Source organism: Schistocerca serialis, chromosome 2 (assembly GCF_023864345.2).
Source record: "Schistocerca serialis cubense isolate TAMUIC-IGC-003099 chromosome 2, iqSchSeri2.2, whole genome shotgun sequence".
Lineage (NCBI taxonomy): Eukaryota > Metazoa > Arthropoda > Insecta > Orthoptera > Acrididae > Schistocerca > Schistocerca serialis.
In genome coordinates, this window is record NC_064639.1 from 316575697 (window position 1) to 316603358 (window position 27662).

General features: G+C 39.4%; 1 long non-coding RNA gene across 1 annotated transcript; it reads left to right on the forward strand.

The window, feature by feature from the left end:
* The first annotated feature begins 1009 nt into the window (after nucleotides 1–1009).
* On the forward strand, nucleotides 1010–26776 carry LOC126457115 (uncharacterized). Its single transcript, XR_007585434.1, has 3 exons — nucleotides 1010–1189; nucleotides 24326–24499; nucleotides 25948–26776. It is a non-coding gene; the product is annotated as an uncharacterized LOC126457115 (long non-coding RNA).
* The last annotated feature ends 886 nt before the right edge of the window (nucleotides 26777–27662 follow it).

A 27662-nucleotide genomic window follows, 5' to 3' on the forward strand; every position in this document is an offset into this window, starting at 1 on the left:
TGTGTAAGCGCTGAGTGCACCCCGCTTGCCAGTAGCACTCAGCAGACCAGGTGGTCACCTTCCAAATGCTAGCCTATCCCAACAACACTTAACTTCAGTGATCTGACAGAAATCGTAGTTACTAATGCAGTAAGGCTGTTGCCTCCCCCCCCCCCCCCCCCCCTTCCCCCTTTTCATTCACACTAAACCAATTACTTTGTCCACTTTAACCGACTTAAAAAAAAAAAAAGAAAAAAAAAATAGCAACGTTACAATCCCATCATGAATCAGATGCAGCAGAGCATTTTTGGCTGAATGTCAATTGTAGAAAGTAAAATTCAGCAGCTAAACACATGTTTTCAGAATCAATCCTGGAATGTTTACATGCCTAATCAGAAGAGAGAATGATAAACTGCTTCACCAAAAACTGGATTTGGAAGTCCATGTAAACATACTAATAGTAGTGCCTGGATATCAAAGTTAAAATTCCATTTCAGTGTAGCATTGGAAACAGTTTGCACATTGGGTGCTTTGAGCATTCCCTGTGAGACCAGTAATAGTTTCCGATACACCACTGCAGGTTCAATGTATTCCTTGGACCTTCACATTCACAATGAAACACAGAAATCGCATCGGAATTAAATAGAAAAAGCACAATGCCGCCTTAAGTACAAGAATAGAGACTTCTTACAGTCGGTGCTTTTGAGCATTGCCTCTGAGAGCAGTATTCGTTTCCGATACACCACTGCAGATTCAAGGTATTCCTTGGACCTTCGCATTGACTATGAAACATAGAAATCGTATCGGAATTAATTAAAAAAGGCACAATGCCGCCTTAAGTACAGGAACAGAGACACTTCTTACAGTCGAAGCTTTGATCATTCCCTCAGAGAGCAGTATTAGTTTCCGATACACGACTGCAGGTTCAAAGTATTCCTTGGACCTTCACATTGACTATGAAACACAGAAATCGCATCGGAATTAAATACAAAAGGCACAATGCCGCCTTAAGTGCTTGAAGAGTGAGACTTCTTTCAAGATATCGGGACTATCAGCTAATCCATATCTCTATACCATTACAAAGGTAGTAATACTTTCGGCCCTCTCAGGAGTTCTTTCTGAAATGCTTGGATTCAAACTTAAGTTGCACAAGATCAAAATCAAGTAAAAATGTTGGGAATAATGGGACTCAACTTCTTTAAACATCCAGGTAATATAAACACTACATTACATTTTAATTTGTTTTGGTCATTATTACCCTAAATTCATTTGCCTACTCATTTCGTAGGCATTCTATTGAAAAATTTGTAAAATATTTTGTAAAAGTCTAAAAGTACATATAATCAACTCATAAAGATTAAGTAGCACAGTGGCTGAACTGGTTCCTGAAATTTTGCATAGTCAGTTCTGTACTTGGATCTCTCTTCATTTTGATAAATGCTTTCACATGTGAGGTTAAACTGCCTTTTCTGCACATTTATGAAAACATTATATGGACCTATCAGCAGTGAATATTTGTGTAACTACATGAGCCCTGCAATCCATTGTTACTGCTATTTTATTCTCTAATTTTGGTAATTACGTTTTCTACTACTGTTTCATTGTGAGAAGATTTTACTGTCTCAAGGCGGCTATAAAATTACTTCAATTGGTTCCTTCATTCCTGTGTGAAATATGTCAAGTAAATGCCATACCTTTTGGTACTCCTTTTTCTGCTTTGCCTGTTGGCTGGACTCAGGTATGACTGAGGTGTTTGCAAAAGCAAATACAGTTACCTTTTCTGTTTAAAAATCATGTTGTAATGCCAAGCAGAACTAGAGTTAGAGAAGTAGAAATGGTGCTAGGCAACGTCATAGTTAACATATATTTCTGCTTGTGCCAATTCCCAGTGCGCTATAGCGCGATCCACACATATATTTCTGCTTGTGCCAATTCCCAGTGCGCTATAGCGCGATCCACACCAGTCTGTCCTTTCGTGAGTAATGAGTGTATCCAATGACTGTCGTAAATGACTGTTGATAAAGTCAAGCAGCAGCGAGCAGCTGTTGTGGGAGCACACCTCCAAGAGGTAAAGTCAGAGAAATACAGCAGAAATGGTTTCAAACTTTGTTGAAATGATATTTTCGCTGCGCAGACAGCTTGAAAGGAGGAGTGGTAATATTGCATTGGGAGCTATCAAACAACAATCCCCTACTAGCCGAAGATATACATAGATTTGGGGGACCAGTGTATGGTCATACCAGAGTAGGGTAATAGTTGATGGTGTAGGCATAGAGTACAGTTGTATGGAGAGTTTCCAACAGGAATGAATATAGGTAAGTGTAATGCAGTTTCAATTCATGGACATGGAGTTCAATGAACTCAGCTAGCATAAGGGTTATCTCACATTCAGGCTCGTTTGTTCGAACTGTTGTCTGAGCATAAATAATTCTTTGTTCAGATGCAGCATTCTGACTTGGCAACCATTAGAGCAGCAAGTGTTTTTATTAACAGATAGAAAATTGTGGGACTGGCAAGTGATGTACTTTCACAGGGGTTTCTATGCAACAGGAGAAGTCATATGATATATGTCATATGATTGGTAGTGTTACTTGAACCATGAGACTGCCGTATAGTTTAGTTATCTCAAAATGAGCAGTGATTTAATAGTAAAATTCCATTACTGAATAAATCTTTTGTAAGGGTGCCATAAGGTGAGAAGTTAACACATCCATGGGGCAGGACCAAGCTTAAGCTATAAACCAAACTGGAGAGTAATACGTAAGGTGTTCAAATACAGGTGAACTGCATGGGTGTTACAGAGAATAGTTTGTATAGTTCGGGTTACCTCCAAAGCAGTAGTGAGGTTTGCTAATTTCCCATTCGCTGACTGTAAGTCTTGGACAACAGCGATTTTGAATTCCTCACATTGTTGTATCCATTCAGTTATGACTGTTTGGTTTTGTTGGGTAGTAGAAAGCAGATTGTCTTCCAAGCGCATAAGCCGCACATGTTGGCAGACAAGAATGCCACGATAGCTACATGCCAAGCAAGTGGCATGTTGAATAGCTGCATTCCATTGGTTGGGGCATCTGCTTGGTCAGGTACTCCGAAAACAGTTTTGAGTGTGGATACTGCTGCATTGAACCATGCTTTTTTTACGTAGTGTGGTGGGATGGCATCAGTGATGCCACATAACTGTTCACGGACATTATTAATCACTTTGATTACATCTCGCACAGAACGCAGGACTTGAAGTTCACTATAGCATGCTCACACTCCGTCAGCTTTCTAGTTATACATTGCAGTTTGGCTATGTCATTGTGAAACAGTAACAGTTTCATTTCTGCAAGGATCACACCTTGGTGGTGAGTATGCAGTTATTTGGGTTATAAGCCCACAAGCAGATTGTGCAATCACAACAATGATGGTAGACTCAACTACTTGGAAGACCCAAATTTACAATCCTACAAACGAGTTGAAAATGCATATCATCTGGAAATGAAATTTTCACTCCGCAGCAGAGTGTGCACTGATTTGAAACTTCATGGCAGATTAAAACTGTGTGCCGGACCGAGACTCAAACTTGGGACCTTTGCCTTTTGCGGGCAAGTGTTTCCAGAATGCAATTTTCACTCTGCAGCGGAGTGTGCACTGATTGAAACTTCCTGGCAGATTAAAACTGTGCGCCACACCTAGAGCACTCACCTGCGAAAGACAAAGGTCCCAAGTTCGAGTCACGGTCCGGCACACAGTTTTAATCTGCCAGAAAGTTTCATATTGTTTGCTCTTATGAAATGTGTCGTAGCTTAACAACCACTGGCACAGGATTCTCAAAAGTTTAAGTGTTGGCACCAAACTATGGCTCTCTAAGAAAACTAGAATCAGCATTTGTAATCTCAGATGCTTATGGGGTAGAGTTCGATTAATAGTATTACTGACTGGTTTTGGAAGGCAGTACATTACAGAATGACGACTACCACATACTTGACTGGGGAGTAAGGTAACCAATTTGGCTCTACGCTTATGTCAATGCCAGATTATATATTTTGACTGGAATAAAGGTTTGATACCCAGTGGGTGGGTACTTCTGCACTGTAAATTGGAAGTGACAGTGGTAGTCCTCAATATTTTCTCAGGGATAAGTGCATGGATTGGTAGCTGAAAATGCAGTTTTAAAAACAAAAACTTATTATGATGACACAAGTATATGTAGTGAAACTAGAATCAGAATATTCTGTTCCTGTGGGAACTGTTATGCAGGCATACAATTCTTCAGTAACAAGGCAACAACATAATGCATCACTGAAAGCAAGATAGCTTTAGTCATTATGAAGATTCAGTGGACATGTTTCAGTCAGATGTCAGAGGGTGTTCAGTAGTTTATCCATGCAATCATTTCGGAAAAGATGCTCTTTGAGTGACAGTGAGCGTGAACACAGATGAGATCAACGAGGGCTTGGGTACAACATTGGCAATACGGTTAATACCGTAAGCTTCATACTGGATTGATGCATTTGGAAAATTCACTCCTCATGACAGAATTTGGAAGAGAGGAGCTAGTGGATATGATAGGGAGATGCAATGTCTCAGTGATTTTGGATAGGAAGGATGAGATAGCAAAGCTGTATTGCTGGAAGATTTTAGCCAGAGAATGGTGTGGGTAGCTCAGCAGGAAAATAAGAATTAGACATGGGCATGCTAAACAAAACCAAGTAGTAGCCGACGACAGTAACCAACCGAAGTTAATTCATGGCATATGATTGCCCATTCACTAAATGCTTAATACAAATACCCATTGGAAAAGTTCCACTGTTTCTCACTTTTGATTTCTTAAGATATGGTCTTCAGTATAGGGACCAAGCAATGAAAGTAATATACAATAATAATGAAGATTGCAAACACGAGACTGGATGGATAAAGTGTTAAAGCTCGTGTCACCTAGGACAGTGCTTCCGCGCATAGGGGTGGCGTGGAAAGGAAGCGTGTGGGGATGAGAACTGCGAATGCGCGGCAGCAGAGAGTAAGCAAACAAAGTCCACATTGCCAAACTGCATTGCTGCAGATAACAGTCAGGCTCATTTGCATACGGTACATTGTATTATGCATTCAAATCTATGAGGAGAATAATAAGTATTAAAACCAATTTCGATCAATTGTCGTGAGAGAAATATTAACTCACGTCATTAATTCATGTCCACTGCTCCACAGCTTTACTCTGCGTGATGTCGGGAGGCTAGAACAGTTGACACAGCTTTGTGAAGACGAGAAGTACAATTTTTCTCAAAACGACATCGAAAGTGCTTGCAATTGTGTGTGTGTGTGTGTGTGTGTGTGTGTGTGTGTGTGTGTGTGAGACGATAGTTCAGGTTAATCACTGCATGTAAAAAAGAATTAGTGGTAGAAAAGATTAATGCAAAAGACTACCATAAAAATGGTCAGTAAGTTGTCATATTTTTCATTGTTAACGGGCATTAGGAGTGTAAACTAACACATTCGATATTACAGTGAGAGACTGCATTTGAAATCCATTGAACAAGCAAACAATTAACCCATTGAACCAGCAAACAATTATCCGTCATCTGGGAATAACTCCAGGGAATCTGACCGATAACATCGAAAAGTAACAGTTACTGTCATTTTAGGCCCTTCTCCAGTTCATGCCTTGAAAATGACAGAGGTTTACAACATCGTGGGAGAAGCTTAACTTCTCGGTGGACAATATGCTGAACATTATAATCTGCATAATTAAAAGGATACAAAGTCCTAATCAAAAAAGCTAGGAAGTTCTCATTATTGTGTATGCAACTGATATGTTGACAGGCACATTTTTTAAACCATCAGTCTTTGAAACTGAAACTGAGAAATATTATTACTTTGTTCCAAAGTCTACATCATAATACCATCGTCATTTCTATTTGAGTCTGCTTCTGAATGATCTGATTTTAAATTTGCGATGATGGGTTCAAGGCTTACATCCATCATCACTTCCCTGTCAAATTCTTCTCTCTGAAGCTTTTCACCATGCCACACAGTCTGTGCCCATGCTACAGGTGGGATGTTGTCTGTTGCCCCATTGTCTATTGCCTCATGCACAAGCGATTCACTGTATGTTATCTTGAATGTCTTGTTTTTTTCTCCCACATAGCTTTAAAACCCTTTGCCCAAGTTAATTTCATGAGGCTACAATCACAGTGACACGTGGGGGTGCAAAACTGGGTGATCCCATTCAGGTGCAAGGAAGTCTGGTTTGTACGTTCTGTCATGTGACTTGTACAGTATAAATTAACGAGCTGCAGGAGATCTGCTTTTCTGGTGTTTATAATTTTTTTTTCTTTTTTTTTCTGTAAGAACTGAATTATAACTGGCAATGACCGACTTTGAAGCAAGGTATGACAAGAATTGTGAATCACGTCACGAAAATGGCAGCATTCATTGCCGAATGGTAATCACTGCTGTTTTTCTTGCACATAAATATAAGTTTATTCTCAAGAGTCAGCATGCAGAATAATTATCTGAGAACCTATCCCTATGAGAACTTTAAAACTGCCAGTATCATCACTCATTTTGCAGCAGGTCTTCTTGGAATGATTCTAATTGACCCATGTTTCATCAAGGTAATACACTGTTGAACTACCTCCTTCTCTTGTCTCATGAATCTTCATATGGGATATAGTTCATGCTGCACCTAGCTCACCTGTTTCAACTAAAAAAATCTCTTCTTAACACGTCTGGAACCAACGTCTTAAAATTCTTTACGTTAGCGGAGCACTTGCCATTGAAGCCTGCATAACTGTAACACATTTTTGTTATGTCGGGTATTCATCATTCATGTGGAGCACTTTAAAACATTGTTGTTAAAACTATCCATTTGTGTTACAAGTTCCTTTCCAGGCCACACGAAACCAACTGTTTCTACGGTTGCTACTGCTCTGACACTTTCTTCTACAATTCTCTTTACAGTTCTCTTGGTCGACACCTCATGGTTCTGGAGTCTGTTCTTGTGTTTTCCAATGTCAACAGTAGGAGACCTGCTTTTAAATTCACATTTGAAAAAGTTGTAAATGCGGTAAATAGTCCGCCTCACCTGCTTGTGAAGCACTTTACGTTTATTGCCATCACCTGACTTTTTTTTAATCGCATTTAAACATTTACAAGATAAGCATTCACAACTATACAGCGGCGAGGAAAAAAAAGGAAACAAAAAAACTTAAAGTTGGATGAATTATTTGGTTGTTGCGAAGTGCGGCAACAGTGCAGCATGTAGGAGCGAGATTCTCGCTCTCTAGCTATAACTCTCTGCTAGCCGCTTGGAAAGAGAATGAATATTATTGGTCACCAGTGGCTAGTTGAGGGGGATGTGCTGAACAGCTGAAAATTGGGCCACCTTCTTACATGACGTGAACAATAATTGTATACAATGCTAAGCAACTCTGCCAGTCCCTCGGAATTACGTCAACAAACCTTTCGTTCACCCATTGGCAAGGGGTGTGTGTAGTGTGAGGCAGTTGTCAGGGGTGCTAGCCTTTTACACTGACACTCAGTTCAGTGGGAGGGGGGGGGGGGATTTGAAGTGTATGTATCCCACAAACTAGCCTTTTGAGTCGCGAATATACATTAAGTCTGAACACCTTGTCAAGTTATAAAAACGGTGTAGCAAAAAAAGCCTCTTTAAGCCTGTAGTAGAGTTGGAGTCACACATCCACTTCCAAGGGGGATGCTCACTGAAGTGTGGACTGGGCTGAATTCTTGCACTGCTAAAAATGCAGAATGGGAAAATCAGGTGCATGAACCCATAGTTGCAAATGGCAGGCAACTCTTTTATGAGAAGGTTAAGAAGAATAGGCAGTATCTGGGTGGGCTTAATGGAACAGCATAGTTAGTAGCATGGGGTATTCGGAAGGGAGTTACACAGGGAAGGGAGTTACACAGCACACGTTAGAATGATCATACAGTACATACAAAATATTAAAACACCTAATGCATCATATAATAATTATCACACTAGTTACTATATTGTCCAAAGTAATAGTGTATTATGCTGCCATCATTACGTATGCTTTAGAGGAAGTTCAAGTACGGGTCCCTTTTTGCTACTCTAAATGGCTGGCTGATGTAAGCCAGTGCATCTCTAAAAGAAATTCAAGGGTGGAGAGTAAAAGTTCTTATTGGCACACCATCCAGAATTTCAGCTGTATGAAAATTCAGATAAATTGTACCTGAATCTGTAACCAAGGCAATAATAACACCAGCATAAAACAATCTGCATTATGTAATTCTTGAAGCTTTCCTGGTGTACTGAATGTTCGATGAGGTTTCGGGATATCAGCTGCATCATCTTTGACTTCTTGCCACAATATTTTGGCTGGCAATCATCCAGCCATCTTCAGGTGAGTGTCCATCACTGGAGACTGCAAGTTCCTGGCGTCAGCTTTATAGCAAAAAATTGGCGCGGAACGCTTGCGCACTGGCAGCAGTCACAGGAGTGCCCTCTATCAAAATCCGTGCCCTCTGGAAATACTGTTCTGTCTGTGGTGTGCAGGCGCAGGCGTAATGGTGAAAACTAGATGTGGGCCCTACGTCAGATGTCGCCAGACGTGTCGTTATGAAGAAACTGTCTTCTCTCAGAAGAAATTAGAGATCACTGAATCCCAAGCCTTGTCCAGTTGAAAACCGCCGTCACGATTTTTAAGATTTTGTGCTAGGCATATCCCCACAGATTCTTCAGTTACTGAATCCCAAAAAGTTCTCATTGGGACCAAGATTTTTGTGGCAGAAAAATCCATAGCATGACCTGTGGTAACACAATGCTCAGCTACAGCCGACTTACTGGGCTACAAAAGATGAGTTTGATGTTCCATGTTCAAAGCACTTTCTTCAAAGTCTTCCATAAAAAAGAAAGGGCACTTGGTTCAGCAGAACTTAAACCGAGAGTCTTCTGGTGATATGTAGATGACACTTTTGTAGTGTGGCCCCATGGTGAAGAACAACTTGTCACTTTTATTACGACATCTGAATGCAATCCACAAGAACATTCAGTTTACGATGGCAATAGAGAAGAGTGGTTGCTTGCCGTTTATGGACGTCTTGGTTACAAGGAGGGTGGATGGGTCATTAGGGCATTCTTTACCTGCAAGCATTGAGTTGCCATCACCCTTCACAAACTACCAGCATCCTTAGAACTTTGGTGCACTGAGCTCATGTTGTTTCTGATGGAGACAGCCTTACAAAGAGTTGGAATATCTACAGTCAGTGTTCAGAGGTAATGGTTACTCTCCTCATCAGATTGCACAGTCCTAAGAAGGAAGAAACGTGACCATCCACAACATCAAGAAGATAAGGAGTGTTCAATTCTAGAGCGTTCCTTCCATATGTCGGCAACCTTTCATCTAAAGTAGGAAGGATCCTAAGAAAACATTAAGTTAAAGTAATCTTTGGCCACCGGCGAAGATAAGTGCCCTTCTCACAGATCTGGGTCTGTGGAAGGCTGGGATCTACAAAACTCCTTGCCAGTGTGTCAGACGACACACACAGTGCATGAAAGGTGTGTTGAACATGAACGCCACACTTGCCTTTTGCAGCCCAGTAAGCTGAGCATTGTGTTACCACAGGATGCACTATGGATTTTTCTGCCACGAAAATCTTAGTCCCAGCGAGAACTTTTTGGGATTCAGTAATTGAAGAATCTGTGGAGGTCAATTGGACAAGGCTTGGGACCCGGTGATTTCTGTAAGAGTGTTTATTCATAATCTGACATTTGTTTTTAGCGACACAAGCCCACATTCAGGCAGAGGGCGGACATGTAGTTTTCTCTGTTATGCTTGCTCTCGCACGCCACAGATAGAACAGTATTTCCAGAGGTTGCAGATTTCAGTAGAGGATGCTCCTGTGACTGCCACCAATATGCATGCGTTTCCATTTTGCCAGCCAAACAATAGTAGCAAGAACTCAAGATGATTCGGCTGCGATCCCGAAACTTCATCAATCAGCATTATAACTAAACATTCCTGTCAAAGTAATAGACAGCAGTTTGCGCCAACAGAAGGTCGTCAGTGGGGTGATTTTGTAGGGTCACTAGAATTGGCAGCTCAAAAATGGGAGAATTGGGATGGCACCTGGTTATTAACTTTATTGATGGTTGTTTCTCATTCGACCATTTGCGGAAAAACCTTGTCAGATCAACACATTTTTGCAAAGCATTTGCAAAATGCACCTAGGAATAATGACTACTGTGGGGCAAAGGGTAGTAATTTTTCTAAGCTACAGCTGTAGAATGGTGGTAGCAGCATAGTGAGTAGGCAACAATGCACCCATCTGAGTGGACCTCAACAGCTGAATCCGCGGTTTCCAGTCCTCGTCACAAGGTTTGACTAGTATGGCTTTCTTGGCTGTAGGTGAGTCTACAGACTAAGCTCTTAATGACAGTTCACCACTGAATATAAAGGAAGAGACAAATGGAAATAAAAGTGTATACAATGTTGTGTGCATTATTCTAGTGACTTTGTTTTATCTATGTAAGGATGATCAGTTCGAGTAAACATTGCATAAAATGCTCCAGATTGGCTATCAGAACTATAACCCTGTACCTGCAGCTGATGATGAAACAATTGCTACTAGGAAAGAAGAGAAATTGCTTTATCCTACATCCCCAGCAATTAGGAAATTGTGTCACTTCAATGGAGACCTCTGATAAAACAATGTCCTGTGGATTATGACAGAGAGTAGAATAGATTACAACAGGGGAGTGAAATAGAAAGAACTGTTGTAACTGTTTAAGAATAGTCCATCGGCACCACTCTGACAATAGTGTTTATAGGTACCGAGAATGGAGAGGACATCTTGACTATGACAGAAACTAAGTTGTGTTCTAACAGCATATGGCTTGTTTCTGGGTGGCTCTTATCAGAGCAGCAGGCTGAGGCATTCCCTGATAAGATTTTAGGCTGTCAAAGTGAACACTCACAGGGTATTTGATTAGTTGTAACTCTGCATTGATTGACAGATTAAACATATGATCTGGTAAGCACCTTAAAAAGGGGAGTAAACTTAATTGTCTTTCTCTTCTCGATTGCAAGATTGCACAGTAAGAGACAGTCACCTGGCTGATACGGGGGTAGTACTGCTTCTTTATTCCTTCTCTGCAACTGTTTGGCTGTAGCTTTAATGTTATTATGTCGTACTTGGGACCAGATTGTTTTAAGTCTGTATGCCAAGCTCTGCATCTCCTTTGGGTCTATGCCCAGTGGTAGTGTGTTTGTTTCAAAGGGGGAGCTCATGGGAAGGCTGTAAACTATCTTGCAAGGAGTCTATCCAGTGCATGTGTGAATTCTGCTATTGCCAGCAGGTAGGATGAATGGGACATACCAGGCTGAAGAGAATGTGTTCTGTTCACATAATACAGTGTTTGATAGATGGTTTTATGAACTCGCTCAATACGGTCATTAGTGTTTGGACTGAAGGGGGTAGTCGTCCACTTTTAATTCCAAGCAGTTTACACACTTGGCAAATAATGACATTAAAGTTGTTCTCTCTGATCAGTTAAAATGACATCAGGACTGCCAAATGGTAGTACCTGGTGGTTTACAAATGCCTTAAACACATTATTTGCTTCACATCAGCAATTGGCATTGTATTAGGTATCGGGAAAGTGATCAGTATTGACAGAATATACCTATTCTTCTGCTGGGTTTGGGAGAAGGCTCCCATTATGTTCAAATGCTCTGGAAACTTCCAATAAACTCTCCAAAGAAATTTGCAACCGCATTGGGTGTGACATCTGGGTGCACGGCAAGCATGGGCATATGTACTTATTGACGTCATGGACCTGGCCCTGCCACCAATAGCAGATAGCAATGCGGGCATTTGTAATCCGTTTGATGCAATGATAAACTTGTATGCCATGGCATCATTAAGCAATGATTCGGGTTTGGAGCTACTTTGATATTTCTAACAGATTTCCAAAAAGCAGTTTTTCAGTACAAGATACCATCTTGAGACACAAATTCAGGCAGCGTGGCATACTGTTGGCAATCTGGGTCCTCTCTCTGTATGTCTTTTAATTCTGATGTTAACACTTAATCTGCTTGCAGCATTTGAGGGCATTGGCATTCTAGTGCAGTTTTCCAGGCTTTTGGCATACTTTGTAATCATATTTTGCTAACTTTAAAGCCGACTGTGTCAGGTGGCTACTGGAGGATGGCTTGGTACCGTGGCAAATTTCTTGCCATATGAATAACTTTTGAAGTAGTTGACACAAACATTAAAACCAACAACTCTCTTTCTGTAGTACCACAGTTAATTTCAGCTTGTTGGGCTGGTGAGAAGCATAACCAATAGGTCTTCCATGACTATGGGGCTCTTGGTTTAGGATGACACCTATGGCAAAGTCCATGGCATCACAGGAGATTAGAAACAGCTTATCAGAGTGAGGATATATAAGTAAGGGTGAACTTTTCATTGCCTCTTAATTTTTACACAGAATTGTCAGTGTGTAAAACTTCCAATGTTTTGGCCACTATTGCAAAGTGGCCTTCTTTGAGGAAGGCCACTTCTAATAGTGGCTGAAAAGTCAGAAGTTTTACACATTACCAATGCAATTACAGACCCAGAAGAATTTTATTGATAGTGACAACGGCTGCAGAAGCCTACACTTACATTTTTATATAGAATTTTCACTTTCTGCAGACCATTAGAAGTTACTCCTTTCTTCAACAATCTGAGTAAGGATTTAGTCACAGTAACATAATACCGAGCGAGGTGGCGCAGTGGTTAGACACTGGACTCGCATTCGGAAGGACGACGGTTCAATCCCGCGTCCGGCCATCCTGATTTAGGTTTTCCGTGATTTCCCTAAATCACTCCAGGCAAATGCCGGGATGGTTCCTCTGAAAGGGCACGGCCGACTTCCTTCCCCATCCTTCCCTAATCCGATGAGACCGATGACCACGCTGTCTGGTCTCCTTCCCCAAACAACCAACACAGTAACATAATCCTTAACAAATCAATAGTAATAATTTCCTACCTGAGGAAGCTTTGCAATTCCTTTACGTTTGTAGGAGCGGGGAAATTATCTGTGGCATCTGTCAGTTGTGGGTCAAGCTTTACCCTGTCGGAGATAATAGTGTCCCAAGTAATGAACTTGCAACTCTGCAAAGGAGCATTTTTTCCTATTTCAAACTTAACTGCACATTGTATAGCCTAGTCAATACATTTCTCAGTTGTTCTGCGTGCTCCTTTGATGATTCAGGAGAACACTTAGTCATCTAAATAACCCGAACAGGTTGTGGGTTTCAAGTCTTGTAACAGTAAATCAGCAAATCTCTTAAATTGGCGAGTGTGTTTCTAGGGCCAAAAGGCATCTGCAAAAACTCGTACAAGCCAGATGGCACAATGAAAGCTTGTTTTTGGCTAGACCTGAGGGGCTATTGGAACATTAAAATAGCCCAAACGCATCTTAAGAGTAGTGGAAAACTTACAGTTGCCTAATCTGTCCAATGTTTCGTTAGTACTTGTCAAGGAATAGTTGCCACTGGTCTTAAGCGAATTTACTGCTACCTTGTCTACATGCAGGCGATAGGTCTTCTCGCTGTGAATTGATTTAAGTGCAATTCCAGTTGGTCTCAGCCAGGGGCTAGCTGATGGCTGAATAATTCCTGCATCAAGTTGTTGTTGGATTCTTTCTTCCACAACAGATCGTAACTTATACAAAATTCAATACAATATCTGGACAGTTGACGTTGCATTTCCAGTAGGAAAATTTCATGGTATACATGATCAGTAGCCAACAAGTATTGCCTCTCTTCAAATAACCACAAATACTCCTCTAAAACAGGATATAGCGAACTCTGCATGGAATTGGTCAAATGTGATGAGTTTTGCTATTGCTGCTTAAGTGGTGGTGTGATTGTGTACAGTTTTCGGATTGCTAATAATTTCTCTCCTTTCTTAATTCTCTCTTCCGATAAGCAATCTTCACACTTGGTTACTTTTTGCATACTGGCCAGTATGTGTATCACTACTATGCTTTGTACTTCAGAATTGTCTAGATCCGCCAGAATTCTCACATTTTCTCCCAACGTTTCTGCTCTACACAGGCCTCATCTCATGTGCACCTGTACTCTGTCAGTATTATCATTTTGGCAGAATGGATCAACCAAAAATATGATCCTTTTAGACTCCTTCATTTTGACTGTCAACCAGAGAATTCTTCCAGTGCCACTATTTACTTTCGCAAGAGAGGCTGCCTTTAACGGCAAGATACACAGTGTCCCCTTCCCCAGATTTCCTCGCACCTGTGAGGTTCTGTTGCTGTGAAAATGATGAATTGCTTCACCGAATTTGACAATGGGGGGACCGGAAATCAGTTGTGCCCTGAAACCGGCGCAGGAAATCATTTCCTATATGACGTTAAATTCAACCCTTCTCTGCTTTATAGCTTCCATCTCAAACTCATAAAAAGTTGCATCAGATGTTAGCTAACTGTGGGATTTGTCACTTCACTACATAAACCACTAATAAGAAAGTGGAGCAGTCTTAATGGACGCTTGTCTCCAGGAGAAAGAAAAACTAAACTTGCTTGGGCACCCATATGTACTAAAAATCCGGAACAGTTTTTCTTTCATTTCTCCATTCACATTCACCATCTCCTTACCAGGGGCTACGTTGGGTGGCTGTGCCTGACATCTCTGTGATGAAAGCGTGCATTTTCCCGGGCTCAGGATTGACCACTGTGGCCACAGGTTTACCTATATGATGCTGTGGGCAGTGCAATCCCAAATGCCAAAAATCCCAGCTGTTAGGGCAGTAAGGAGCCATGCTTTATTGGCCGTCTGACAGGCTTGCCTACATCAGCAGCAAACTGACTCACTAGTAAATACACAGTGCAACTCACTGTTGCATGCCTGGGCTGCAACAAATTTGTCTTTCACGTAATAATGCCAAATGAACTGCCTCATGAAGTGAATATAAAAGATCAGTTGCACATGCATCCCTTCTTCTAGAAGCATGTAGTTTTGTGTAATATCCTGACCAGGGGTATATGTCTTGTATGACATAGTTCTCATGTGGTCCACAAATTATTCAAACTCTTCCCTCGATCTCTGTCTAAAGGTGGGCAGTTTTTCACAGTAGTAACTAAAACCTCACGTTAAACCTTTTGTCAGCGATTAAAATCTTTCAGCATTTTTCAAAATGTCAGTTGACTACATCGGCAGGTGCATCCCCGGGCAACTTCAATCATGCCACGTTTGTCTAAAAATTTTCTGGCAGTGCACATTTGTGGTCCACATCATGGGCATTTTGCAAAAATGTATCTACATTTTCTTAAGGTTTCCCGAGAACAAAGGGGTAAAATTAACTGCAGGAAAGCTACTTGGAAAGGTAGATGGTGTATCAGGTGAGTTGGTTTCAGTTCCTTTAACTTCATGAGCGTAGCTTGAACATTGAAATCTACTTTCTGTGTGGATTCTTGGTTTTGCAGTTTATTATACTGATCTTCCAACTCAGTATTTTTGCCCATAATAAGTTTGTGAATTTGCTGCTGCAAGGGTCCAACCATTTCATGGTTGTTATTCTCTGAGGCATTGTCTGCCTTAGGAAGCATCTTTGGAGGCATGGTTACTGCAGAAGGGGACCTAATAGTTAGCAATAATGGATCAAAGGAAAACAGAAAATAGAAACAAGTCCTACAGGGGAGAATTCCTACTCTATCTGGCTGATAGTGCAATGTTGTTCACCATGATAACAGGTGGCGAAGTAAAATCTGATCAGAAGCTAAGACTTCCTGTTATTTAATCTCACTCACATTATTATTTCAATGCATTTGCCAACGTCTTCTGCTCAAACTCCTTTTCTCAAAGTGCTGCAGTTTAAGAGTACAAATCCAACATCCATCTCTCAAAATAAATGCAAGGCTTCTCGTCAACAACTTCTCGTAATTCTATTCCCGTTTACAATAACAGTGCATTACAAAGTTGTTACATCATGTGGAACATTGCATGAACATCGGTAAGGACAAAATACAAAAACGATGTGTCATAATTGATAGAGGTCAGTTCATTGTTATTGGGCTGGTGCATAAGTTCATAGTGTTTTTGCTTTGCATGTTTGTATTCCGATTGCTATGGGTTTATTTACTTATTTTCATTTTTTATTTGTAGTTAACTGTTGCTTCATTTTTTATTTCTAGTTCACTGTTGCTATTTGAGTTTACATAGTGTCGTTTGTAGATAATGGGTAAGCTGTGGATACTACAAAATGGAAATGTTCAGATTTCTGCACTTGACGTTCGGACATATTCTTCTGTTTGAGATGACAGTTGTCTGACTCCAGTGGAGGGGTGACTCCCAAGATGGTTACTCCCAAGATTACTTTGCGTATTGGTATTTTGCATCCTTACTTTACAGTATTTGCTATCACTCTCTTTGGAACCATGGTGGATACGAGTTACATTCATGTTTGATGAATTTCTCCTTATGTTTAATCTCCACGTTCTTTATTTAACATATCCGAACCGTCAATAGATGCCGACAACTCATTAACAGTTGAAACCCCCCCCCCCCCCCACACACACACACACACACACACACACACACACACACACACACATACAAAACTCTTTCCTTATATGACACTGTAACCTGTGCACGGTAACCTTAATGCGACACTCTTCTTGCGTACAGTCTAAATATTTAGACCTTGTTAAGAGCCACAAATATATATATATATATATATATATATATATATATATATATATATATATATATATATAATTTTAAGATAGTGGATCAAGAAGCTGAAGTGTTAACTTTTCTTGAATACTAGGAGATCATTTTTCCTTTTTATATTATTCCTGAAAATTGTTCCAATACAAAAATTTTTCAGCATGACCAGTTCACCACACTGCCGATTCATCCTCTGAATAACTTAAGGCGAAATGAATCCTCCTCGAATCATTCCATCACTCAATTAAAGATTTAGTAAACAATCATGAAAAAATACATGTGGTGAACTTCCCCATATGGCTTAAATTTAGGGAATTGTTTGGACAAGCTAGTTCCATTTCCTAGCTGCCATCCCTCGATCATCTCAGCTCACAGTCCACTGTTTGCACTCAACTTCCTTTCATTTAATTCCTGTTTAGTCTTATTTAATTAGTCCCAAATTTGTTGTAGTTCTCTCTCTTTTACATCTGATTCTGCATTAGAATGAGGTGTATCTACAGACAAAGCAATCTTTTCTCGTACTTTATTATTGACTAGGTCAGCTACACACTGTTCCGAAGCAGCAAGTGTATAGCTTGAAATAGCGGCTACATCTCAGTCTTTGCTTTGTTCCAACTTTCGACCTCAGTTGAGTGCCTGAGATTTGATCATGTATTGTTTTAAATTCCTGCTCATTAGAATCTTTTAATTTTTTGAAATCCTTGGTCACCTCTTTAAACAGCTCATTTATTTCCTTTCGAAATAAATTATGCTGTTTCAATATTACCAAATGTAATTCATCCGGTAAGGTAGAAAGTTTCGTCTATAACTAACTGGGGGTGCTATTCTCTATCTCCCGCTTTTTCCTTTGTGACTAAAATAAACGCTTTTTTAGTGGCATGTTTCAGTTCTTAATTCTGCTTTAGTGTTTTTATTTCGGTTTTATATCATTGACCACTTGTTCACTAAACGCTGTAAACCATACCAGGACATCTAAATCATGGCGTGCAATGTCTATGATAACACGTCTAATTGGTCTCAGCTTAATATTATAACAAGGCTAGGTACATCGTTGTAGTGCACCGACAAACTCTGGTTTGAAAATCACTTGCGGTTTATGAAGAGAGAGAGAGAGGAAACCAGTCAGTCGATTCCTGTTGTATACGGCTCACCAAGATCTCACTGCATGGGAAGCTGGATCGGTGAGTAGGTATCTGACTGTGAATGCGCCATAGATAGGCCATGACGAGTTGATGCGCAGTCAGTGGGGCATATGTGGAGAAAATGGTAGTGGTGGGGGGCAGGTGCTGTAGGGGCAATGCTGGAAGGAAAGTGTCGCTTTGAACTGAAGCCTTACATTCGAATTTTTGTAAGTATTAAGTGGAGCCCCTCCATGCCCACATGTGCATGGTGACCATCCAAAAGATCTATCACCTCCACTTTGATTAGTATCTAAAAAGAATTCTGCTGAAAGTGCAGCAATTTATTTTCGCTTGGCCTGTTAACCATTTGTAGTTTTCAGAGAAGCATCATGAATGGCCATTTGTAGTTTTCAGAGAAGCATCATGAGTGGCAAATTTTAAGTAAAACCTACACATGTTGCTATGTTAAAATTTGCTTCTGTTGCCAAAACAGTGTAATTTACACAGTGTCATCTCTCTAACATGTGCAGACGCAGTTGCGAGAGAATCCTGAAACAGTGCTTTATTAAATTTGTCAGTAGCTTATTAAAATCCACATCCTCAGCACAAAATAAATGTGTAATGTCTTCATTTGCATGTTTTTAAAACCCATAGCATTTCTCATTTCACCAGTATGTAGAAATTACATTCTTTCATCGAAAAAGTCTGTTTTTAGTGGTGTAATACAGTTGATAATGAAGTTTTGCATAATAACCACATGGTAAAATATTCTCATCTTTGTATCCTATCATTTGCCGAAATCTCGTTTCGATATTTCAAACCGTTTATGAAATATGAGGAATGTCATGGATATTTCATTCCGACTTTATTGCTGGCATGGTGTATTTGCAAATAAGCGTGCTACATCAAATCTAAAGAAATTTTCCATATGTTAGCTAAATGTAATAAGCAGCATCATATTAAATAATTTACACCAAATGCAAAATCATACCTACCAGTATTTTTCATTGCATTCTTTTTCAAATGTTATGCAGTGTGTTACTTTCATGTAAATATTACAATAACTGTGGCGAGTAATGAAATGATGGGCACATCATCATAAACCTGACATATAAAGCAATAAGTAAGAAAAAATGAATTTTTTTTTTTTACCAAATAGTTTTTGTAAAATCATTTGAGAAAAATTGCTGGGCGTGCGCCTTGATTCTGTCATCGCCGACTTGCCAAAAGATTGCAAACACTGTCAACCTCCCCTTCCACACAAAAAAATGCTCTCCCAGGGCTTTGGATGAAAATTGGTCACTACAAATCAGTCACTTTATCCTGCACGGACTCTACTGCCACCACTGTAGTCGAAATCTTCTGGCTTGTGAACTAGTTAATTTCTTCTGTTGTAATTGCAGTTGAAGGCTTTAATAATAGTTCATAGACTAATTAAACCTCTTCAAACTTCTTGATTCACAGTGCTAGCAATTGATTTTGCACTGCGACTTAATCTTAGCTACTTCTGTAGGTTAAGAATACAAATCCAGCATCCAAACCTCAAAATAAATGTGTGGTTTTATCATTAACAACGGTTTGCATATTGTATTCTTGTTTACAATATCTTTGCTTTACATTGTTGTTGCATTGTGTGAAACATTGCAAAAACTTTTATTTTTTAAAAAAAAATCCAGATTTTTCTCCTGTCCTCATGACACCATAAGCACTATCATGACTTCTCTTCCTCTATGGCATGCATCATTCCTCCATGGCAGGTTTTCTCCTGTCCTCATGACACCATAAGCACTATCATGACTTCTCTTCCTCTATGGCATGCATCATTCCTCCATGGCAGGAACTGGCAACACAGAAAAAGCTGCTTGACCTGCAGGTAAAGTAAATGTGGTCCTATGTTCATTATTGTCCCAGCTTCCTTCCAGATAAGCTGTGTCCATCCGTCTCATGTTACACGGCATGAATAAAAAAAAAAAAGTAGCTGGTCTCTTGCAATTGATTTCACAGCTTCAACAATGGGGTGTCGCAGACTTTCAAGGCTGTCAGGCATAAGGTAATAAAAACACAGTCTTTTATGTAACCCCCACAGATAAGTCACAAATCATGACGTCTGGAGACCTGGGAGACCACCAGCAATGAAGTTCATCTTCTGCTTCTCCTCTGGAAGAGTAGAAGATGAAACTTCATCGCCGTTGACCTCCCATGTCTCCACACCTCGCGACTTAACTGTGAGGTTACGTAAAAGACTACATCTTTATCCCCTGCATGACTAACAGTCTTGAGAGTCTGTGACATATCATTGTTGATGCTGTGATTTCAGTAACGGAAGACCAGCTGCTTCCTGTGTGGCAGAAAATGAGCCATTTTGCTATTTGTCGTGTAACACATGTTGCCGACATTAAATGCGGCAATAAATGTTTAAAGTGTTCCTTCTTTTTGAATAACCTTGTATATTACAAAAATAAACTTCTTATACTGGCGATCATCATTCGTTGGTTTGAAAAATGCTTGTGCAACACATATCTTCATCAAAGTGATATGTTACACTACACTACACTAAGCGGGCATGTACATTCACTGTCAGATTGGTGACAGGATGCTAAAGCAGGGGCTAGCTACACTGGTGTTAGTAGCGTCATGAGGAGACGGTGGCAGGATGTTGTGGTAGTGTGGACAGCATGACCCTTGGTTAGGTGGCGCCTTGGAAATGGCTGTGGTTAAGTAGCAATGACTTTAGCGTTGACATCTGGGCTCTCACAGTGAAGACAAGAACAGATGGCAGCAACGGGTAGTAAACAATGAACAGGGCCTTGCTGCCAGTGGTGTAGTGGCCGCAGCTAACAGGAAGACAGTGGTGGCCACCGATAGCCCACACAGTGCAGGACAGCACACCCACACATGTGCCAAGCGTGCAATGTTGCATTGGTAGACTCCACTGTGTAGTGAGGACAGAGTCAGCTACAGGCTGCAAACTGAAGGTATTTCAAAGTACGGAACTTAGTGTCAGTCTCAAGGAAGCAGTGTAGAAATCAGTCAGAATGAACTCATGATAATGGAACCACACCAGGCAGTACATCAAGGCTAAGTCCTCTCAGCTAATTGAACGCGTGCTGATATAAGTTGGCTCACTATTCCTCAGAATTTATCTTGTCAGCAATGGTGGCATGCCAAGGCAAGGCTAATACTGTTTTCAGTCCAAGACCGGGCAACAAGTGACACAAGGGTATTGTCTCTTTACTACTTTAGACCTGTTTTCTGTCAGCTCATGAGTGGACCCATATTTGTGTTGTCCACAAATGTTAATTTCTTGGAGCATACCATATTTGGAAGCATCTAGAACAGGGATCCCCAAACTATTTTGGACAAGTGACCCCTTTTCCAAAATGAACTGTTACCTCAGACCCCCATGGCCAAATTACCTACTTATAAGATCAACCCCCTTATTCATAATTGTCCGCTAACTTAAAACAGCTGCTACAGAGTGTTATTTTCCATTCTTCAATAGAAGAAGACAGAGTGAGAATTAGCAATGCTTTAAGTTAGCAGACTATTATGAATAAGGAGTAACACAACATAAACAATACAGTACCTACCTATCTTAAGTTTTAAATAAGAACTTGTGTTAATTTAATAGGGGTCGATTTTTAGACCTCGTCGACCCCCAAAATCAGTTTTCGTTTATGTCGAACCCTAGGAAACCGATATCGACCACTTTGGGAATCCCTGCTCTAGAACATCTCCTGTGACATCTGTTTGCGTTTGGTGTGGCTGTAGTCATGTACACCACACACCTCCCTCTATTTGTATGTAGAAGCTTTTTTGTTACTTAGTACTGGGAGATCAGATGTTTGGATGTAATTGTTCAAAGGATCTTGCAATGTTCTGGCTAGTTCTGTCAGACTGCTCATAGTTGTGGTTTCAGAATAATTTCTGAGGTTTTTACTTTTTTACCTCTGACAAGGTCAAGATTTGTGACAATACATGGATCCAGATCGAAGGAAAGTCTAACTCTTGGAACACCAACTTTCTCCTCTTTATTCTAGAAACAAAATTTTGCAAGAAAGTGGATGTACTGCCACCATGCCATCCCAGTCTAAATTCTGTAGCACTGATTTAGAAGATCTGCAGATGTAATATCTCAGCTGATGGTTTTGCTGCTGTTGCATTATAGGACTGGAGGAAAGTTACATGTCGTGTTAAAAAAGTGTGTGATGTATACTGGAGGAAATATGCTTTCAGCAAACAAGGAAATTTAAAATATATTAATAATAATTGGCTAGTAAAATGGCAGACAAGAAATCGACACACAGCTGAGAAAGATAGAGACATCGCCGTGGAAGGTGGTTCTAGAGATACTTGTAGTGAAATGAAATGTCTTGAACATCAAAAGTAAGGTAAACATACTATTCATCCTATGTCTGTTCTTGCTCTAAGTGAGCATTTATTTCAGGAGCACACAGTCACAAGTGGGCAGCACTCCACTTGAAAGAATTCTGTTACTACTTTACCCCTCCTGTTGCATGGCTGGGTCTCTCATTTGCTTTGCCAGATAATGGTTGATACTTCACATCTTGAAATTGAATTCCTCCAGTTAGAATTCTCATTACCATGTACCAACTGTCAGCCACTGGCAGTGCATTTTCTTGTGGTGTTTGGGAAATGCACAGCAGCTGACAGGCCAAGCAACTGTAACTGTTGGACAATTGAGCCCTGCCTCTGCAGTGTATTCAACCACCAGTAATTGCAGCAGGCAAATGTAAAGTTTTTATGGCGTTGTTGGCTACGATCTCTTGGAGGATCAGCCGTTTAATTCCAAAATGCTTTCCCTGTGTTCACACCTATTGAGCACCTATCTTTTACAAGAGCAGTGTTGTGTCTGGAGTGTGATTGTTGAGTGTAATTGACTGTGGTGAGTGTGTGTTTAGTGTGGTTGTGATCATGATCATAATTATGAAAATGAATGAAAGGTACTGAAAGAGAAGGGAAAAGGTAGAACAGAGTAGTAATGCACAGCCTTCTCCAATCGACTATTACCAGTGGGACTGTAGAGCTAAAGGTACTTATGCAACCTGCAAATTACCATCTACAATGTCCTATGCTTTCCTTCCTAAAACCCAGCAGAGAGTTTCAAAATTGAATCTAGGGCTTCGGTACAAAAGTCTGATTGTCTATCACCTGTCCTCCCATTGCCGCCCAAAATACTGACTGTGAAAATTTCTGATGCCACTACAATTTGAACTGGCTATCCCCTTGGTTGAAAGACTGATGTCTGCTACTGTGGTGGATAATGCAGAAACCCACAATCTCTTTTGTATGTGCAAGCAGCTAACTCCTTGCCAGACCACCCCTTAACTGATGGACAACTGGCAGCTGTTTTTCTAACACTGTGATGGATGTGATGTCAGTTAAAAAGTAATTTATCATACTAAAGACAGTAATTCTGTGAGATAAGGCACACACATTGCCATCTTTTTGGTGTGGAGTTGGTTCTGAAAATCAGTCTGACTCTACTTGGGAATTATCAGTTATCATTTTGAATCTATTGCTTTAAAAGGATAAATGTTTTGCAAGCTCTTTCTCCTTACTACAGATATGCGATTATGCTGTGGGTAGTGTCTGTGAGGTTATTTCAAAGTTTTTAAGGTGCAGTTGTTTGTGTTATGAGTGGTTATTTGCATTGGCCAACTACTACAGTACTGCCCAACTTATTGTTTTTAATTATGCATCCTGATTATTTGCTGTGGGTATTTTCCATTTTTACATTTGCATACTGCAACAGTATGGCTTATCTGAACAGGAAGGAATTAACTGAAGAGTTTGATGAATTCATATATGCCAGTTTATTATTTTCTGCCAGAATTACATGCATTTTTATTCTTCTTTGTGTAGATTTCTTACACAGCATCAGTAAGTTAATCTGTTTGTATGCCTAGATTATAATAAGCTGTTCGTGTAATCTACATACACATACCACACCAAAGTAAACTATTAACCTCGTGTTTCACTCAGGCTTGGCTGGTAGCATCACAAAACTAATTTTAGTATATCTGTGCAAACATGGTAATAGTTTAAAATCATGTTGTCTCTACATACCAGTTTTTTCACTGGCCACAAACTAGTTGACATCCCATAAGTAGATAAATTATCCTAATTCTATAGCAATGGGTGAAATGAAATTTTTCTCACAAGTTTTTGTGTGAATTTGCACTTGGGAGGGTTTGCTTGCCTGTATGTTTTGTGTGACATGCAGTTGCTATTTTCGGGTTTGTTGGACATTGTATCAATAACATTGAAATTAAAAAATGATCACAAACAATTACAACTCTGATAATTTTCTGTGATGGCACTTAGAGTAGCATTGAATCTTTAGTAGAAATAAGAACCTGCTACTATGTATTTATCACATAAGTAAATCGATTTGGCATACATTTGTTTTTCCTCTGCATAATGATGACCAGTATAATTTTCATCTATATTTGTGTAAATCACGAATTAGTAGAATATACAGTAAATTTAATTCCTCTTCAGGACGAGGATACAGGAAGAGTGCAGTTGCAATGTTTCTTAAAATATTGGAGACTGCTCTGACTTAGCAGAATGCTTAAAGTTTCAGAGTATGACATGAACTAGGTTTGTTTTACACTTCATTTCTTTGTTCGAGAACAAATGAAATCAAAAGAAAAGGAAACAAACTTTTAGTTGGTAAGTGTATCACAATATTCCATGTTTTGTGTGATTGTTGCTTTACTACATGCCTTAAGTTGTGTGTGAAACTTAATAAACAACTCGATACTTTTATTTAAAATAGAAGTGCCATGCCTTTGTGTTAGTTTCTAATTTCATACTTCAGTGTATAAAGCAAAAATTTTGTAGTACTTTACATGTGGCAAGGGCCTTATTGACCACAGACTTGCTGTATGAGCCTCTATCATTTCTTTCTGTCAAGTGCACTGTTTGATGTTGATATTCAGCCAAGCTGTGTACTCACCATTGTTATCTCAATTCTGGGTCTTTCTCTTCCTCTAATTGTATTAGTCTGCAGAAAGCCATACTAGGTTGTCTACTCTCCATGACTTTTGTTATATGGCCAGCCTAGCCTAGTTCAGCCTTATCTTCTTTAGCATTTTGACAGTGTTGCTGTGTTTTTACAGCTGTTGTAATAATTTTGCATAATTCTGGTTAATTCTGTTTTTCAATCACTTACTAATACTTGAAGTCCAGTCCAGTAATGCTCACCCCCCTTCAGTTGGATCCCTTGTGTATTAGTTTTACTAAATTATGTTATCAATAATCCCTAATACAAGGTTAAATAATGTAAGTGAAATGGCATCCTCTTGTCTCAGTCCTACGTACACCTTAAAATATTCTGTTTCTCTTACAAGTGTCTTTACTACATAAAGTTCCGTCTGTGTGCATTTTAACTCACTGAGGTATGATAAACCAGTTTGAAATCTAGCTGTAATACATGGACATCTACACTGAATTCCCATGCCTTCTTAGTTAAGTGTCCAGAGTGAATAAATTATTTAATGTGAACCTGTTTCTGCAGAAATTATATTGCTAGCCCCTAACTAGTTCAATTATGGAGGCCAGCCTGTCTAATGAACTTGGCCATCACACCTCTGAAAGCATATAAAATAATTAATGTTCTCTAGAAAAAAAATCCTGTCTTTCATAATTGCTACTGCGGTAATGCTAACTAGTAATGATGTTAATTCTTGTTAATATCAAACAATGGAAAATCCAGGATGGAATGTAACAATATTATGAGAAGCAAAGTTGCTACTCGCCATATAGTGGAAATGCTGAGTCACAAATAGGCTCAACAAAAAGTGTCTCACAATTAATAGATCTTTTTGTTGTGCCTATCTGTGACTCAGCATCTCCGCTATGTGGTGAGTAGCAACTTTCTTTCTCATAAAGTTGATTCTCATTAATAATTTTTTTCATTCAGTTTAGTTCAGCATTTTTAGCTCTGTTTTTGCATTTGTCAAAGGATAGGATGTTGCAAAATTAAAGAATACATTCCATACAAATGTTCATTACCAACCATGCATGTGTATTTGTTATTATTGGTGTTTTTTCGGAAATGTAATAAATGAATCTCTTTTCCATTTTTATATACATCTTATATATTTATTTCATTGCAGGTGCTGGAATAGAAATGTAGTGAAAGTCCTTTACATCAGAACTGTCATTTGCTGGATTTATTGTTATGTAAAATACAGCAGATAGAAATCAGTACACTGTAATGTGTAGGGTTGTGACTACCAATTATGATAGCATAGCTGCATAAATGAATTAGTAAGGCAGTTGATCGTGATTGACAATTATGATAGCATGTCTGCATAAATAAATTGGTAAGGCAGTACTACTCTGCACTGGCATTATTATATTTGATTAACATAATGCTTTTTGTACATAGAAATACTGGAACTTGGGCATGTTGGCACAATATAAATGAGTTATCTGTGATAGACCACAGATTTTTATAGGTTTTGTTTGAATAGTGATTGACAAATGTGTGCTTCCTTGGTACTGTGTTAACTGGTAACCTTGACTTGTAGAGTTTCATTTTATGTTTTAGGGACTATAGAACAAGATCTGCAATGATGAGATATTATGTGTACATATTTTATTGCAATAGAGTACTGTAAGTGGCAGCTAAGAGGCATATAATGCCAAGAGATCTCAATGTGATAATACATGTTAAATAGTGTATCACAGCTTTAAATAGGCTCAAAAACACCAACCAGGATTTGTGTATGCTATTTTGTTGTTTGTGGAATGCATGAAGCTGAAATCCTAATTGGTTGTGAGTTTTTCCTTGTGTACAACTATTGTCATATTTGTTAAGATTATGAAATTGTGTGTTCCAAAAGTGAACATCTTAAGTATTTAGTGAAATATCTGTGTGATGTTCAGTTGCTTAAAAGTGTTTGTATCAAACATTCAGCTAAATAAAGACAAATGTATGAAGTTGTGTGTTTATGTTGATATTACTTTAATAATGTTCTATAACCAAATTGTTGTGCCAGCCACAGTAATTACCACAGAGAGTTCTGATTTTGCCCACCATTCTAGTATTCACTATGGATATTGTGGAACAAACCCCTCCCTCCAGCCTATGCAAAATGTTGCAGTAAGGCAGTATGAGAGCCTTCTCTACAGTTTAAATATAAGGTAATTAGCATAAAGATGGTTGAATACCACTACGTTAGTATCAGTCTGAGTAAATTGCAATATTTGAGGAATCTCTCCACTTAAAATGCCATGTTTAAAGATAATGAACCGTTAACTAGTATGTTTTGTTGTCTGCCTAGAGGTATGTTTACATGAGCCATAAAAATTCCATATTTCTCCACTATTTATCCAACAGTGTTGTCCAGCAACATTACAGCCATATTAATTTTAGCCACATGTATACAGCATTAGCAGCCACTATTGTCCGGCAATACTTATGGCAGTATATTTCTGGGCCAGAAGTGTTCACACAACTACATTATTGCCACAAAATGCATGAACATGAAGAACTGAAAGTGGGTGCAAATCTATTGCCTTCACATTTACAGGGAGTAAAGTTAGAAAGAACAAGAGAAGTTGGGCTTGGTGGATGTGTTGCTTTTTAAGGGAATCTGCTTGATAACAGATAGCATTTACATCCAACAGTTTGAGTGTGTAACAAACAGGATGTTGTTTTATGCCAGCACAGAATGACATTAGGTTAACTACCAGTATAAATTGTATTTATCTGTCTATAATAGTTCAGTTTCTACAATAATTTGTTTATGTGATGAACTTTGAAGACACATTTTGTTTTTGGTACCATTATCTGGTTTATGTGTTTAATATTGCTCGGACCGTG